Here is a 17,640-nt window from a genome sequence, read left to right as displayed (position 1 = left end):
ACCTGCAGCTTCCCAAGCCTGGGGCAGGTGGCTGGGAGGGGCTGAATGCCTGTGGTCTCCAGGGGGACCATCACTCTCCTTCTGCCCTAAAGCCTTGCTGTCCGCCTCACATTTACCTCACGCACCTGGTTTTATGGTCATTCCAACACTCGCTCTCTGACGTCTCCATTTCTGTGGCCACTAGACATGGTCTCTCACCTCCACTGGGGTGTGAAGGACTCCCCAACAGAGACCTACCCTGCTACCTACCCTGCTCTGTACCCCAGACATCTCTAACTGGCTGACCTGTAGCAGGTGCACGGTGAAGGACCCAGGATGGGAGAAAGACCTATCGTCTTGGTCAAAAGAGGCTGCCACTCTGTTTAGAACCTGAGGTTTCTTGGGTTTATTTTGAATGTGGTAAAATACACATGATGTAAAATTTCCTGATTTAACCATTTTAAAGTGAGCAACTCAAAGGCATAAAGGACAGGGTCAGTGTGGTGTGACCATGACCACTGCCTGGTTCCAGAGCTCCCTCCTTACTCAGGGTGGAACGCAGGATGCACCCCCCCACATGGCTGCAGACAGGACATGCTGCCACATAGGCACGTCTTTGCTTATTTTGAGATAATTCTTTTGAGAAACTAAAGACATAGGAGTAACTCTGAGAAGCTGCCTTTTGGTAAAGAAAAAAATTATGTCTAGGAAGGAAATCTACATTAGCCCAAGTACCTGTGTCTGGCAGGGGCTTCCCTGAGAAAGCTTTTCACCTGAGAGATCTTATCTGCACAACAGGGCAAACTGTATTCACTATACACTTCTCTCACCCTTGAAAACTTGTCTCCACCCCCTCCAGAAGCCCTGATCTCTATTCCTTTCTGTAGCTCAGGATATCATAAAACGCCAACTCTACCTTATGTCAATTTAATTCATTGTCCACCAAAAATGTAGGTGGGTGATGGGAAGCCCCTTCACCCTCCCCTACTCACCCCAAAGAAACCCAATATGTGCAAGCTGTCATGGTGTTTTGCCATGACATTGTTCAATAAATGCCTACAGATGTGTGTCTTCTGTTTATGAAGCCCTGGTGTGATCTGTTCATCCTGAGATGGCCACTCCCTTATCCCCCCCACCAGAGCTCCTTCAAGGCCACTGTACATTTAACCAGTCCCACGTTTGAACAACTGCATCAGGAACTCGGCTAATGTCCTACTTGGATATTAGAGATGCTGTGCTCTAGACTTAAAATGAAGCTAGGAGACACTTCATGTTGACCACTATCAGCTTAAGACGTCAAACTTGGAGTGGGAAAGCCAGAGTCTCTGGGTGCCCATCACAGCTACAGCCTGGTGATCGAGATTCCCCCCTAAGCAGAGGCGAAGCAAGCGCTGAGATTTCAGCAGCGTTGGGGCAGCTGGTGGGCTGGGGAAGGTCAGGTGCACATTTGGTAATTGTAGGTGGTCCTATGAGGAGTGCAAAGGCAGGGTAGGTGGATGCCAGCCAGCCAGGGGCTCCTTACACCAGGTGCTTGGCTCTAGCACTGGAAGTCTGCAGGTAGCAAGCAGGAGCAGAGAAGGCGGGGTGCAGAGGGAGGCCTCTGGAGCAGGGCTTTCCACCCAGTCCTGGGGTTGCTCCGTGGAGTGGCGTTAGGCAAGTCAGTGAGGTGCTGTGCGGCTCAACTCTTGTTATTATTTGTAGCAGACAGCCACGCTCCTGGTGTCTTAAACCAACAGGACTTAATTATCTTTTGGTTCTCGAGGTCAGGAGTCCTTTCATGTAAGGACAAAAGCCACACAAGCTCAGGGCTCTCACAAGCTTCCTTTGAAGGGGAGAGGCTGGACCTACAAAGGCAATGCCACCAAACTGAAATGGGTCCTGAGGCAGGAGGATCTCAAGTTCAAAGCTAGCCTCAGAAATTTACTGAGGCCCTAGGCAATTTAGTGACACCCTGTCTCCAAGTAAAAAATAAAAGGTGCTATGGATGGGGCTCAGTGGTGAAGTCCTCCTGGGTTCAATCCCAGGTACAAAAAAAAAAAAAATTCCTTTGTGGTCCCAGAATCAGCTTTTCCGCCATCCACAGACAGAGCCATGGACCCTGTGTGCTAGCTGGGCCCAGAGTGTCCTGCTCACAGTCCACGAGGTTCTGTGAAGGGAGAGCAGGGAAGGGGCTGACGGGCAGGGGGACAAGGAGTCCAGGTGGAGAACACTGCAGTCCCGTCAAAGGCCTTCCCTTCCTCTTTTCCTTCCTCCTCCTCTTCCTCCCTTTCTCTCCTGTCACCTTCCCTTTCCTTACAATTCCTAAGACTTTGTGGCTTTTCCTTGGTGTATGAACTGAATTCTTGGAGCTCAGAAGTCCAAATCTGAAGGCCAGACCTCAAAGTCAACCTGCTCTCACCCCCACCCCAGGACCCACTGGGAAAATCCCAGTCTTTAGCATCTACTGGAAAGTTACCATCAGCCTAAATGTCCCCCAGCCCTGTTCACTGGGAGAGACCAGCAAGAGTTCCAGCTGGGAGAGTCCTGCCCGGGCTTCCAGAGGAAGGGAGAATGCTGATTCTTCCCGTGTGGGTCTCTGCAAAGTCAGAGTCAAGGTTTGATGGGAGGCAGCCTTGGAAGCCCAGAAAGGGCCAGCAGGGAGGGTGGAGCATGGAGTTCTGGCCAGGATGCAGTGTCCCTCAAGCGTCCCTCGCAGATCCTGCCGAGCTCCTGCAGGCAGGAAGAGTGCATGGATATTCTGAGGTTCTTGCAGCCCAGAACCTTCCATGCCTTTCTGTTGGTTCTTGAAGTAGGATCAGCCTTCCCCCTTCATCCCCTGGCAATGCCCCACACTCTGGCTTCTCAATTCCAGTGCCACAGAAGATTCCTGCAGCTGCTGGACCATGCCTGGTGGCTGACGTAGTGTGGACAATCACTCAGAGGGATCCTAAGAGGGCAGATTCCTCCGGGACAGTGTCTGCTCAGAGAAGAATGGGGCTGGTGGTTTGTCAACTGGTAGACTTCCTCCCTCTGCATTGACTCAGAAAGAGCTTATCATTGGGGGACAAAGAAGGGCCTCTTGTGGTCACCCAGGAGTCTTTCTAATTAAAGAGAATGCATGCAGAGCCTTACCAAATATCCTTCAAGTGGCAGAAAACCGAAGAACCCACCCAAACAGCCCAATGAGAAGGAAACCTCAGCATCTCACGTATCAGAATGTCTTCAGGTGTGGGGACCCCCGGCAAAGGTTACTGTGCAGCTGTAAATAAGCTTCCCCTCCCCCTTTCTGCTTCTCCAGCCTCAGCCCATCAGCTGGGTCCCCTGCCCTGGGAGGATGGCTGCTTTGGCTCCAGGAGGTCCCTAGGTCCAACAGCACTGCAGGTCTCCTTCCCAGCACCAGGGTCGCCTTTTCCAGGGACCGCTCAGCTCATTTTCTCTCACATCTTATTGGTTGGAAGTGGGTCACATGCTTAGCCCTAAGCCAATCACATCAGAGAAAGGGACTGGTTGGGTTGAGCTAATCTGGATTAGCTCGGTCCAGAGGGTTCCAGTCAGCCCTGTCCAAGGAGAGCGACTACACACCTGCTTGGCAGGATGTCACCAATGCGTCCACACAAAACCAAAACAAAGACGGCCAACAATCAGCCTCAGAGCCTCAGTTCCAAGCTGATGAGGCCTGAGGCCCTTCTTTGCTAATGTAGATAACATGGCTGAGCATGAAGAATGTTCACTTTCACAGAGAAATTGAAAAATCTAAATATTTTTCATCATATAGTCATTGGAAGTGATTTTAAAGTGAGTTCGTAAGGAAACGTATAGACTTTTAGTCCCGTAAATCAAACATACTCTGTATTGGGACCCTAATCGGAACAGTTTGGGATATAAAATAATAGCCCTTCAACCTTGGAAGTAAATTATAAAATTATATAGCCAAAGAAATACATTAGCAACCACAAACCATGGCGCCCAGAGAAGAAATATCACAGGAGGTCTGGTAAATGGCATCCGGGACTTGATGTTTTATTGTCAGAGCGAGTGCCCTTTCTGTAAGGCCGTGAGTATTGGGGACTAAAGAGCCAGCCACAATAGGAAATAAATGATGTTAGAATCAGTTCCCTTACTCAATTTACAGGCAAAGCAAATTAGGCAACAATAATAACAACAAAAATTCCCCCGCACTTGACTGAATTCCCGCCCAGCTTGCCAAGTATGTGCGGTCAGATCAATATTTCAGTAAAAATCAATAAAAACGTACAGGGCAGAAATAAAGAATCCCAGTCACACTCATGCATGCAGTAAAAACTATTATTTCTCTGACTACCTGTAGAATGATAAGCAGCTTGAAAAAAAAATTCTAACCGAAATGAGCAGGATTCGAGAATTGATAGAACTTCCATTTCTCTTTGAACTGAGGGTGTGGCGCCAAGAAATTTGAATCTAGACTATTTGAGCTCACCGCTAATTGTGCTGTCATCTGGGTGTCCAGGAGCAAGGGCTGGATGGGGCCGGCAGGGACAGCTGCTGGAAGGTGCAGTCCCAGAAGGTTTGACCTGCTGTCTCCCCCTCCCTGTCCCCAGCCATCAGAGCAGTGTGGCTCAGAGAAGCTAAACTTGTGGCTATCTGATGGACAGATGAATGAATGAGCTGTTGAATATCAAAACTGAATTTATCTCTCTAGGCACTTGCAGATATTTTGGGGGAAAGGCAGGGGGCTTCTTCCATGGTGTGGCAGAGAAGCCAGGGTCACCTAAATTTCAGCTTTAGCCTGACCTCTGCTGGGTGTTGAGGCCGTGCCTACAGTGTGCCCACCTGCGTGTGTATGCAGGTGAGAGGCAGAGACAGAACAGGGGAGCAGTGGCAGCAGGGATATGCTGCTGTCTTTGGTAAGTTTTCAGACGATTTCTGAGATTTGTAGTTTTTAGCAATAAACACATGCTTTCTTTAAAAATAAAAATAAAACTGTGTTCATCTGAATTTATTGACACCATTGTTCCCAAAGTAATAAAAACAACAGCAAAGAGGTGACAACTTAGCAATGAAAAGACAGGATATTGGCCAGTCAGCCTTCAGGTGATTGTCACTTTCCGTTCCCCAGGAGCTGACCGCTGTCACATTCCCAGAGGACCTGTAAGAGCAGGAAGAAAATAAACAAAGGGTGGCATCCCCCTGCTGGGTGGTGAATGTGCCAGGGGCTGGCTCAAAGATAAGGACAAGTTGTCAGTCTCAGGCACTGCACAGCTCTCCCTTGTCTGGGGCTACATGTCACAGGTCCCTCCCCTCCAGTCCCCCTCCAGTGTGGCTCCCCCGGCTGCTTTGTGGAGCAGAGCTCTGGAGGTCCGAGATATTCAGGCCAACCCAGTCACCCCTCTATGACCCTTGGGAAGCAGCTGCCCCAGGACCTGAGGTCGCATAGTGACCATAGAGACCAGCCATGAGAAACGGGCAGCCTCTAGGCAGGGTAACGCTAACCACTGGTGACAGGGGAGGGGTGTCCAGCTCAAGGGAGGACCCCTCCCACAGGGACACTCTTCTGTTAGGCCCCCTCCCGTTCAGAAAGGCTCCTGCCCACCAGGGAAAAGAGGTGCCCTTGTGTTTGAGAACTCTGAGGCAACAGTGACAGAGACCTGGGTAAAGGCTGCTCATGGTAGCGCGAGTCCCAAGTGCCCAGGCGACCACCACTGGGCGAGTGGACAGGCACCGTGGGATGTCCACAATAGTTACTCAGCCATTGAAAGGAAGGAAGTCCTGATTCGTGCTCAGACAGGGTGTACCCTGGAATGTCATGCTTGGGGAGAGAAGGCACACGCAGAGGTCAAATCCCATGGGTGCCATTCAGAGGAAGCCTCCAGGAAAGGGACAGCCCCAGGGACAGGAAGCAAGCAGGTGGCTGTCAGGGCTTGGGCAGTCATGGCTTCCTGGGTACAGAGTTGTTCAGGGGGATGAAAGTGTTCTGAAACTAGAGACCAGGGGTGTTTTTCAGGGCGTCACACTAACACTAACTGCCATCGAGTGGTCGATTTTATATTGGGTAATTTTGTGTCATATGAATTTCACTACAATAAAAAATAAAATGGATCACCAAGGAAATTCAAGAAAAGAAATCGGCTTAGCAATGATCTAGATGCCTTGTGAAGCTGCAGTCCTGGAGACCCCCTCTCCTCTGGTCTCTACCCCGTATCCTCCTCTTTCTCTGTCAGGCAGCGTCTTTGTAGGAACAGAGGGGAGTGTGTGATTCTTTTCCAAAGGAATCTGAGTGTCAAGATGTTGGGAGCAGGCATCACTGCACTCAGGCTTGGCGTGGTCAGGAAGCCCCTGTCACTCATGCCCAGGGGACAGGAACACCTTTGGAGTGGTTCCAGAGGGATGAGCCTCCTGCTCTCTGTTTCCTGCTGGAGCCCCTCCCTGCATGGACCCAGGTGAGACCAGGGGATGAGGGCAGGTCAGCAGGAGAGTGGGCAGGGGGAAGGGTCTCAGGTGGTGTGTCCACACACTCCATGGCCCTAGAGGGCCACGCTGTGCCTGTCCTCCACGTTCCTCCACAGTCTCCACCATGGGAAGACCGCAGACTGAGCCTTATTTCTAGTTCTTATGGACAAGCCAACATCCCAGGTGCCCTCCGCAGTGTGGGAAAGCGACCCTCTTTCGAGGAAGCCGAGTGGCCTGTGGTTGGACAATGCAGTTCTCGGCTCACTGGACAACCCTGCCTTCTATGGCCATCCCATGGTGACCAAGTCAAATTGTCACTTATGCCACCTCCTTAACTGGTGTCACCGTGAGGCGTCTGTGGTGGGCTCATTTCCATTGTGAGCCTTCCTGGTCTGTGCTGGTTCCCAGGGAAGTGAGCAGAGGTGGGAATCCCAGGCCTCTTCCCTGGTCAGGATTTCAGAAGGTCATTCCTCTGAGTGTCACGATGGCCCTCCTGGATCCAGGGCGGGCTCAACACTTTTCAGATAACCCAGCTCCATTAAAGCCTACCCTGCAAATTGGACCCTCAGTCACCTCAGAGCCTGGCGTCTCATGTTGGAAGTTAAGGGACACCCAGCGAGGTCAGAGAACCAGCCAGAAGATGCTCACATGGCTGGACCCTGATCTCATAGGAAGCTCGTTGAAATCTGTGGGGCTTCCTTCAATGAAGAAGTCACATTTGACAGGTGTCATTTGAAGGACATAATTTCCCTCAGGCCACTGGCCACTCTCCAGTTTTAGGGAGAATCAACAGAGAGGGATGAAGTATATTTGAGGCTTCTTCAACAGAAGGGACAGGGGCAGGGGTCACCTACTCTTCCAGATGACAGAATGTCCCTCCATCAGAGAGACACCTGAAGACCCACCTGTGGCCCAGGAAGGAGTAGTGGCAGCTTGTGTTGGCTGTGCTGTGTGAGACTTTTCAACTCTGATGTGGAAAATGAGAGAGGTGAACAGATGAGGAGGCGGGAGGGAAGTGGGGTGGGTGTGTCCAATAGGCAGCGCAGGTGATCACCACGCACGCAGGACGGATGGTGGTGGAGAGCAGAGGCCAAACCCTCAAGGGCACAATGAATGCCTGCATTTGTGACACTCTGAATACACAACCAAAATGCACACTGCTGAATACACAAGAAAAAAACATGTCCATCTGTGGAACTGCTAGGACACAGGAGGCCATGGCCACACACCAGCTCATGTGTCCCCTCATCTGAACCCTCTCCTCTGCTGCGCCCCTTGATCAACACCAGTTCCAATTCCCGTAGACCAGTGTGGGAGGAGGAAGGGAGAGAGGTGACTGTGAAAGGAAGAGAGGGCATCATGCGGCCAGGATTGGGGCAGGCGGGCCCTCCCTTGCATCTCGTCACCAGTATGTCAATCTTCTCTCTTTCTTGCTTCCTTATAAGGGCATCCTTGTGGATGTACCCTCTGGTTCCATAGTAGTGGCCACTGGCCGTGCAGGATCCAGGGACTTGGCACATTCACAGAACAGCGAGCAGCACCATCCTGTGACTATAGGCACACTGGTCACTCCCTGCATGAGTCACTCTCATTTCCCACAGTCCCTCCAGCCTGGACACTGCTGTTCTATCTTCTGTCTTTATGGATTTGGCTGCTCTGGGCATTTCAGTCAGTCACACCCTGTGTGGCTTCTGTCACAGCATTGGGGACCTGTAGCTTACCCCTGCCAGAGCTTGCCGGTGCTGCCTTCCTGGACTGTGGAATGTCACTCTGTCACATGGTCACAATCATCCTTGAGTCCTGGTTCTTGAGGTGATGGATACCTGGGTGTCTGCTCCTGAGTTGAGCAAGGCTGTGGGGACATTCGAGTGACACTGTGGTGCTCTCCTCGCCTCCTGCTATAGGCTTTTAACAAGACACGCAATCTGAGCATCTTAATTTAGTCTGTGAGCTTTTCTGACTCCCAACCTCCAGCAGATTAAATAGCTCAGGTGGCCGTGTGTCTGGGTCAGCACTGCCAGTGGGTGACTGCCCACACGGTGACACTACCTTGTGAGCATACCTTGCAGGCCAGGCCTGCTTGTGGGAAATGGCCAAGCCAGGGCTGTAACTCGATGGGACACTCAAGGCCTGAGGCAGGAGTGGGGTGCACAGGGTCCTTAGAGGAAGTGGCAGGGGTGCCATCGCGTTGATGCTCCCTGCCCATCTCGCCCAGTCTAGCTCCCACCATCCTGGGAGCCCAGCATACCTGCCTCAGATGTACACATGGTCACTTCGGGTGCCTCCTCTGTGCATCTGGAGGCTTTGGGAAGTCCTGTGTGGGAGGGGGCAAGCTCATCCACAAGCCTGTGTAGGCTGCAGCAACTGACGCACAGCATCTCCTGTGCATAAAGCCCCCTTGGAAGAACTTAGCACTGGGCACATGACCAGGTTGCATGAGCATTCCAGCCAGTCACTCTAGCCAAGGGCATGGCTCCTGCTGATTGGCCAGGTACGCATCTTTTGTACCCACCTCCAAGGGAGGCTTTGGAATTTCAGGTAAGGTAGGAGCAGATTCCTGTGGGAAATTCAGCTTTGTTTCTGAACCCCTGGAAGGGACCCAAGGCAAGAAGAATGTAACTTCAGCAAGTGACAGACTGTGTCTCTTCAAGAGCATTTTGTGTTAAGAACACACTTTCTGGGAATACCCAGGAGACATTAAACCCTGAGACAAGCTCTGTCTTTCAAGTAGAAAGTGTTCCTTGTCAATTTATCCTGTATTTCCTGCATAAGAAAATGACATCAGAATGGAATGACAGGCACACACAGGTGGTGTCAAATGAATGAGCATGAGTGTACAAATGCGGGCACACATGCATGCACACACGCACACACTCAAGGTGAGCAAAGACCTAGTTTAGAGCACCAGATGCCCCCCCCCCCAATGCTGACTCTGGTCTCTGTGACGTGCTTTGTTCGGGGCTCATTGCTGTCTGGTACCCCACTGTCCATCAGTGGATGAGTCTCTTCTCTTCTATCCTTGCTTTGAAGGGGCCTGTGATGATTATGCATTTGTAAGAGAAGGTTTTTCCCAGAACCTCCTGAATGGGCGGCTCTTTCGGAATGTTAAGCAGCCCATTCTGACGTGTGCCCTGGGACTGAGTTTAGATCCCTGAAATTTATTGACAGCTATTTGTCCCCAGAGGCCCAAGTCCTCCCCTCCATCCTCAACCTTCTCCCTCATGCAGGTGTTGACAGCAAGACAGGTTCAGCTGTGCATCACCCTGCTCACTCCTGGCCACCTGGAGGATGGCTCTGGAGGATTCCAGCACGGAGGAGTCAGAGGCATTGAAGGACCGATAGCCAGAAGCCAAGCTGTATAGTCAGAACGCCTGGGGATGAGGGAGTCAGGAGTACGGCTCTTTCAGAGGCCCCCAAGCGAAGAGTGCTGGCTTAAACAAGTGTTTGGAGCAGGGTAGACGTGAGAGGAAGACGAGCTCCATCCACATATAGGCTTCGAGGAGGCATGAATCCGGGTGGACCCCGGGGTAGGTGTAGGTCCTACCTAAGTGGAGCTTCCACCGCCACATCCTCGCTCACGTGTCCACTGTCTTCCTTTGCTGCATGCTTCATTCAGCTCAGGGCCAGCTCTTCTATAAAGACCTCCCTGGCTCAGCACAGTTTCAGCGATTTCTTTCTCTAAAACATGTGTCAGTATTTTTTTTTTGGTCGTGCACGAGGAAATCAAACTCAATCAGCTTCATACCAGAAGGAAAAAAAGGGGGGCATGAATAGTGGGACAGTCAGAGTCAAGGCTACCCAAACATGTCCATAGCCCACTTCCTGGGATCTGAGGGGATGCCAGGAAGACTGTGCAGATAGGATCAAGTTAAATCCCTCAACAGGGGGAAGCTGGCTTGGAAGATCTGGGTGGACCCAATATAACCACAGGGTCCTGATGGGAGGAGACAGGAGTGTCCACTTAAAATACAAAAGAAAGGAGAGGCCAGGGTGCAAGCTGAGGCCAGAGTGAAGTGCTCTGAAGGTGGGGGAGGGGCCACAGCCAAGGACAGGCGGCCTTTGGAAGCAGGAGAAGGGCCAGGACACAGATGATCCCCTTTGGCTGCTGAGGGGAAGCAGCCTGCACTGTCCAGACTTGAGCCCAAGAATTGACCTGACTTCTGGCCCCCAGAAGCTCAAGCCACGTCCATGTGGTTTTAAGCTGAGAGGCTGTGCTTGCCGGTCACTCCAGCATTTGCAAGCTGATGCTGCTGGCTTATAAAGTCCTAGCTGGTTGCAGGAATGTCTGGGTCCAGAAGCTCAATGAAAACAGGGTGTGCTCTCTCTCTGTCTCTCTCACCCGCTCCATCTCTGGGACCTGCTTGTCTCTCTGTTGGTTTATTTCCAAGTTCTCTCCAAATGTTGGCTTCTGACAACTCCAGGCTGGTCAGGGTTATCTCCCGCTGACTTTGCAAACCAAGCGGAAAGAACATCCTATTTCTGCATAACTGCAGACAAAATCCAGAAATGGAGCTTCCTGGCCATCTGGAGTCACAGTCCCATCTCTGAATCCAATCACTGTGGCCTCAGGGTTAGAAGACCTCTGTCACAAGCCTGCTATGGACACAAGAATTAAGTGTGGGGAGGGGTGGGTCCCCAAAGAGCAGTAGAAGGGACATCCAGGAACCAGGTGCCGGGCAGAAACAGTGGTGCCCGGGCACGGTGTCTCTTCTGCACCTTTATGTTTGCTAGAAATACCAATGTCCTATGAACTGTCCGTGTTTTTGTGCAAGGAGAGCAGAGTGTTGGCCGCTCACTTTTGCTTTCTCTCAGCCTTTCACCTGGTGCCTGGAGGTGGCAGTTGACTACTCAGCGTTTGCAGTGTGGTCCAGGGATCTACAGGCACCCAGACTGTCTCCAGGCCTGCCCCCTGAAGGGAGGAGCTGGCCTCCTCCCCTTCCCCCAGGGCCTCCACATCACCCAGCCAGGCAGCAGGTGACATTTATACTTAGGGACATGTATTCTGGAGGCAGAGGTGTCAAAGATTGCAGAAAGACTGGTTTTCCCAATTTAAAGTAGCCGTGGGGATAAGATAAAGTGTTCTTGCTTTTTCACATTTCCATGTTGCTAATTTTCTGTGCTGGTTTTAATTTTTTTTTCAGTGAATGCCTGAGCTGAGCACCTCCTGTTTTCCACCGTGCACTCTTTATAATATAACACAAATGATAACAACTTCTATCAAACGTGTGGGGTGTGTATCCAAGAAGGTCTTCAGAGGGTAATATCCAGGCTTAAATTTGTGTATTAAAACCATTACAAAAAATCATGAGCCAATAATGTGATTAAAGTCTTAAAAACAACATTAAAAAAGGCTCCTGGGTTACTTACATGACTTAAATTATTTCATAATAATTTTATAGTGTTATTTATAGAAAATCTGTGAGAACACTAGAAAGTTCCATGCACTCCCATTTAGTTGTACCATTGCTAATGTCACCCATTGGTGCAAAGCATTCATCATTGCAAGGACCAGCAAGGACCCGTTGTCAATCACAGCCAGGTGACACAGGCTTTTCCTGTCTCTACCTCATTTTTCCTCATCCTGGGATCCCTTTCCATCATCTGCTGGTTACCCTTCTGGGGTATTTCTAATTGTGGATCTGTGGATTAGGGATGCTCAGCCGTACAGTCTATGTAACTATTCCAACAATCCCCAAATCCTCCAAGATCCAAAGAGAAACACTTCTGGTCCCAAGCGTTTCAGACAAGGGACGCTCTACCTCTGATGGCATCCCCCCCAGGTTCACAGATGAGGAAGTCAGGCTCAGAGAAGGTCCAGTCTGCCTGGAGCCCATAGCCATAGGATTGCCTGGGTCCACATGTGTGAAGGACCCGTCCTGGGCCCACCCCTGCAGACACATGTGCCAGGCTTATCTTCCGGCCTGGATTGGGCCCCCAGACCTCGGGGTCTGCAGGCCCCCTCAGGCAGCCACTCCTGTACTTGGAGCTCTTGGATGCAGGTGGCGGGCACAGAGGCCTGGGCTGGCAGGAAGAGGTGGTGAGACCCTCTTGCTCCCTCCTGCCAACGTTTGATAATATTATGCAGAAATATTTAGATTGTTCAGCAGCCTGGATATGGGGCTACTTTGTGCTCGATATCTATTTCCATTTCCAACTTCACGCTTCCTTCTCTGATATTTATGCACACACTTCAACGAGGGACAGAGCCTAGACCCAGGGGATCTGTACTTTCTTCATTTGGGTCTCCGGTGTCTTCTATTATGTAAACAGCCCCGTGAAGTCCTGTTCACTTGTATTTCCATTTCAGATGTTGGATGAGGTTATTATTGTTCACCAGGGAAACACAGCTATTGGGGACCCACCAGTGCAGGAGCGGCCAGGATGATGTCTCGGACCCATGTGGGCCTCAGGCCCCACCTGAGATGCACTGTGTTCATTAAGGAGCATCCAAGCAAGCAGACCCCAAAGACAGAGCCCAGTCCTGAGTCCCCAGGGGACACTCCCAAGAATGACGAGACAAAGGGCTGATGTTCCCCGTACACAGCACACACTTGTAAATCAATGAGGAGAAGTCCAGCGTCACAACAGGTGAAGGGATGTTACATGAGAGAATCCTCAAAGCACTTTGCACAGAGTTGGGGCTCCTGGCATCTTACCGAGTTCTTTAGGAAGAGGGTGCAAGGATATTACAAAATGAAACCACACGCCACCTGTAGCCCTGCAGCACTGTGTCCACTGCATCTGCCATGTCCACCTCTACAGGCACAGAGACAGAGGACACAGATGTCAAGTTTTATATGACGACACACAAGTGGCCGAGAGACACGGAAGAAGGAATCCGACCGCGTGTATCACAAAAAAACTATTACTTACATTAATCATAATATATAATTGTTTTCAAACACACTGACATGAAAAAAATCAAATAGATTAAAAATACCCATCACGCAGAAGCAAAAGAAAATGATGATAAAAAGCTTGAGTGGACACTTCACCCAAGAAGACGGCGGGTGGACAAGCAGGAGGAGGAGCGGTGCTCGCTCACCAGGCCAGGAAGATGCAGGGGAGACCATGGTGGGACTCGCCCCATACACAACACACAAATGCCAACCCCAGGGCACAGCATGCCAGGGGACAGGCTAAACCAGGATCTCCTATGCCCCAGCAGTGAGCATGGAGGTCTGCGTGCATCAAAACACCTCTCTTCACGGGATCTAAGGGCGCACAGTGCTTAGGGAGGAATCTTGCCCAAGTTGTTCACAGCAAAACTAGGAATCTGCAGAGACCTAAGTCACACTCAGAGCCTGGAAGTCTGTCTTGTCACTCCAGGTTGCCCTGAGCACAGACCTGAGGGGTACGTGCTGGGGCCTCCTCAGGGCACCAATTGTCACCGTCCAGGAAGGAGACGATCGTTTCAAATCAGACCCTCAAATTTACACTGTAGTGTAAGAAAGAAAAGTACAACGGAAGATATAGCTTTTCCTCCATGGAAAGTGAGTACATTTGGGGTGCGGGTCCATAGCACCCAAAATACATACACACATGAGAAGCAGGAGAGTAGAAACAGAGAGCTGGCAATGGTTCTGTAATGTTTATGGTATTTCATGGCTTAGAAATGTTAAAATATTTTATATTGGACTGGGGATGTGGCTCAAGGGGCTGGGGATGTGGCTCAAGCGGTAGCGCGCTCACCTGGCATGCGTGCGGCCCGGGTTCGATCCTCAGCACCACATACAAACAAAGATGTTGTGTCCACCGAAAAATGAAAAATACATATGAAAATTCTCTCTCTCAAAAAAAAAAAAATTTTATATTTTTAAAAATAACACATATTTGGCTTCCAAGAAAGCTGATCCTGTCAAGCTGAGCAGGACTGCAGCCCCCCCCCCCCAGTGCTCACGGCAACTCCTCGAGGCCTGCAGGAAATTGGGTTCCAGTTCAAGCCTCTGCGGACCTACCTCCTGCTTCTGGAGCATGGGTGTTGAAATTTTGAAGCTCTCAGTTCCCCGGGGGCTCTCCTCCCGGTGGAATGATGAGCTGAGGATGCCACTTCCAAGTTTGTGGACGTCCTAAGATGTCCACCCACTCTCCCGTGAAGGATGAGGTTGTCCCCCTCTGGGGTATCTCCAGATTCCACCCAGCTCTGCAAGGGCGCTGGGGGCAAGATCACCTCCACTGACCCTTTTACTGGGCCTTTCCTGTCCTTCTAAAACGCCAGGCTTCCATCCACCTCTTGTCCCATAGCACTCTCGCCCCCTGGTGACCGCAAGGTGCTGACATCCCTGCTCTTTCCTGTGCACCTGGGCTCCCTCCCACCTGCCGCTGGCCACCTTCTCTCTGGGCTTATTAATATTTATAATCCGGGGCTGGGGATGTGGCTCAAGTGGTAGTGCGCTTGCCTGGCATGCATGCGGCCCGGGTTCGATCCTCAACACCACATACAAACAAAGATGTTGTGTCCGCCGAAAACTAAAAAATAAATATTAAAAAATTTCCTCTGTCTCTCTTAAAAAAATATTTGCATTCCTTGTATAAACACAACCACAGCTTTGATTCTTTGCCCAGAGCTTGAATCTTGGAGCAGAAAAAATATTAAATGACATTTCCATGAACAGAGCAAGGCAGCCATTCCACAGCCTCCCAGGGTCAGCTGAGGTGGTGGCTGCCTGTGGAGCCCACTGCCGCTGGGTGAGCTTCACTGACAAGGCGTTAACGAGTGTCATCATGCTGTACAGGATTGCAAAATAGGGAGGTGACAAACACACAGTTTAAAACCGTCTTTTCCCACCAGCAGGAGGAGGTAGAGCTGCCCACCCTGCCCAGGGGGACTTGATGTTCACTTGGTGCCTCCACCCTCTGCCAGCAGGAGGGTGGAGACCGGCCTCCCCTGGAGGCTGCTCCTGGGGTCCTGAAGCTTCCTTAACTCCGCCCACAGAGGCAGGCAGCCTTCCTTATATTCAGGCCATTCAGCAGGTGTTTTAAGCTCCTCTTCTCCAGGGAGGCAGGAAAACTAAACCTTGGTCACTGTAGGCTGGACTATACCTTCTATAAACGTGAAGTTGTATGTTAGTTCTCAGATATTCACATAGTGGTAGGAGGTGTGTGCATGTCCTCTGTCCCCGCCAGTCTATCACAGCCTTCTCTGAGAGCCTGTGCCTTCATGCCCTTGGTCACCATGTCACTGGCGAGTGACACCTCAGGTTGAGTGACTCTCTTGTACCTTTGGTTTTTTTCTTGAATGCTTGGAAGTTAGCATCATTTGGAAAGCTCCATGGGACTGTCCAGGCCACTCAGGTGCCTGCCTGGGCCAGCTGATGCCCCACCATGCTCTGGAAAGTTCTGAGAAGTTGTCTCAGGACCACGTGCTCAGACACCAGCCACTGGCCAGCTTCCAGGCTGTACTTGGAACCGGCACCACGTCCCACGTGCACCCTGCGCCCAGAGACACAAGGGGTGTCTTGATCCTCCCATCCAAACTGACCTTGGCCAAAAGGACAAGCATGGGCACGATGAAGCCCATCTCCTCTCCCGGGGCATCTTCTGCACTTGCCACCGAGCTACACCCTAGCCCCCATTAACTGTTATAGCTCTAAAATCCAGGGTCTGTGTTGTCCCTTACTCTGAACCCTGGCACCTCCAAGCACTTCAAAGGTGTTGGTGGATGCACAGAAACACCCAGGTGGCCAAAATGGGTGTGCTGTGCCCAGAGCCTGCACCTGTTGGCCATCACCCTGCCCGAGCCCTGGGGGTGTGGCCACTGAGCCTCTTCCTCCTCTTCTCCCTATCATGCTGTTCAGAGGACAAGCAAATGCTGCTGTAAAGGCTAAGGAATAACTAAAAATGTAGGACAAACTGACTGGCTTGTTTTACTGCCCTCCTCTAGAGAGGACCACATCTGGTAGGTCTCCTTGGCAGGTTGAGTGGGGAGGACGGGGATGCTCTGGGCTGGGGGTCACCTTCTGTCAAAGCCTGGAAAGAAGAAGAAAGCCATTGGAAATGCCATCAACTCTTTGTAGGCTGAATGCTTTTCTAAGCACTTTGCCTTGGACACACTTGTTTCCTCATACTGCAATTGCTTTGTCCTAGGTCCTAATCTTTCTCCATTATTGCTGATAAATAAACCAAGTAGGCTGTGGAGACTTGCATTCTGTTGGTCTAGTTTTGTTGCCCAATATATGCATCAGTCAGGAGCTATGCTGGCTGCGTAGCAAACATCTCCCTCCACCCCACACTCAACAGTTTATGTTCTCATCAGACCTCACATCGCTGTAGGTCAGCAGGGACTTTGCCTGGTGTCCCCTTTTCCCTGTGTAGACCAATGGAGCAGATGCCACCTTGATATCACCAGTCACAAAGAAGAGGATAAGGAGCCCAGGGGACCTGTAACTGATGAGGCACTGACCCTGCTCACATGGCTTCAGTCAAAACCCACCTGTGGAAGGGGTCGTATGGCTGCTACTCAACCACAGGGACAGCTGGGCCTCAGGGAGCACGGGAAACGTGGTGAAGGCCACTGTGGCCGCTATATGCTGCTCCTCCCAGCAACATTGGGAGAGTCGCAGGGGGAGCCGGGAGTGAGAGGAAGAAGCAGCTGGTGTGGGACAGCTTGTGCCGTGTCCGTGAGTACTTTCCATGGTCCTCACTGTCACCAGTCCATCCAGGAAGACTTACTGTGACAAGTGACAGTGCCTTCCATGGAACCAGTGAGAAGGCTGACTCTGGCAGGCTGAGAGACAGCACCTCCTGAGAGATCACCCCAGGTGAGCAACGTAACCCTCAATGACATCTCCCCCAGGCACATGCAGCCTGCTGACCTCTGGAAGCCCTGCTTTGCTGGACAGTCTGTGCACTGAGAGTCCCCCTTTACTGCCCAGGGGGATGTGTGTTCCTAGTGACCCACAAGCTTCCTGCCTCTTCCAGCTTCTGTCCTACACTCTGAGCAGGCCACCACAGGCTACGTGTGTTGCCACAACCAACACAGCAGGGCTGGCTCGGCGGGTCCCCACACTCCCCCTCATAGGTGCTTGGCCTGGTCAGTTTCCACACATGCACAGTTGCTTGTGCTGATCCTTAAGGATGTGCAGATGTCCCAGGACAGGCACAGTTTTGCACAGGGGCCACTGTGATGACCAGCTTGGTAGCCTCCACCAGAGAAGGCTCTCCCCTTAGCCTGGGGTGCAAGGACCCAGCCCACGTGGCACAGCCCCCTCCCGAGCAGCCCTGCTTCCCTGTGGCCCTGGAGGGAAGTGCTCGAGG

Source organism: Marmota monax, unplaced genomic scaffold (assembly GCF_021218885.2).
Source record: "Marmota monax isolate L192 unplaced genomic scaffold, Marmota_monax_Labrador192_F-V1.1 WCK01_AAM20220418_F8-fsc00546, whole genome shotgun sequence".
Taxonomy (NCBI): domain Eukaryota; kingdom Metazoa; phylum Chordata; class Mammalia; order Rodentia; family Sciuridae; genus Marmota; species Marmota monax.
This window is presented reverse-complemented; position numbering follows the sequence as displayed.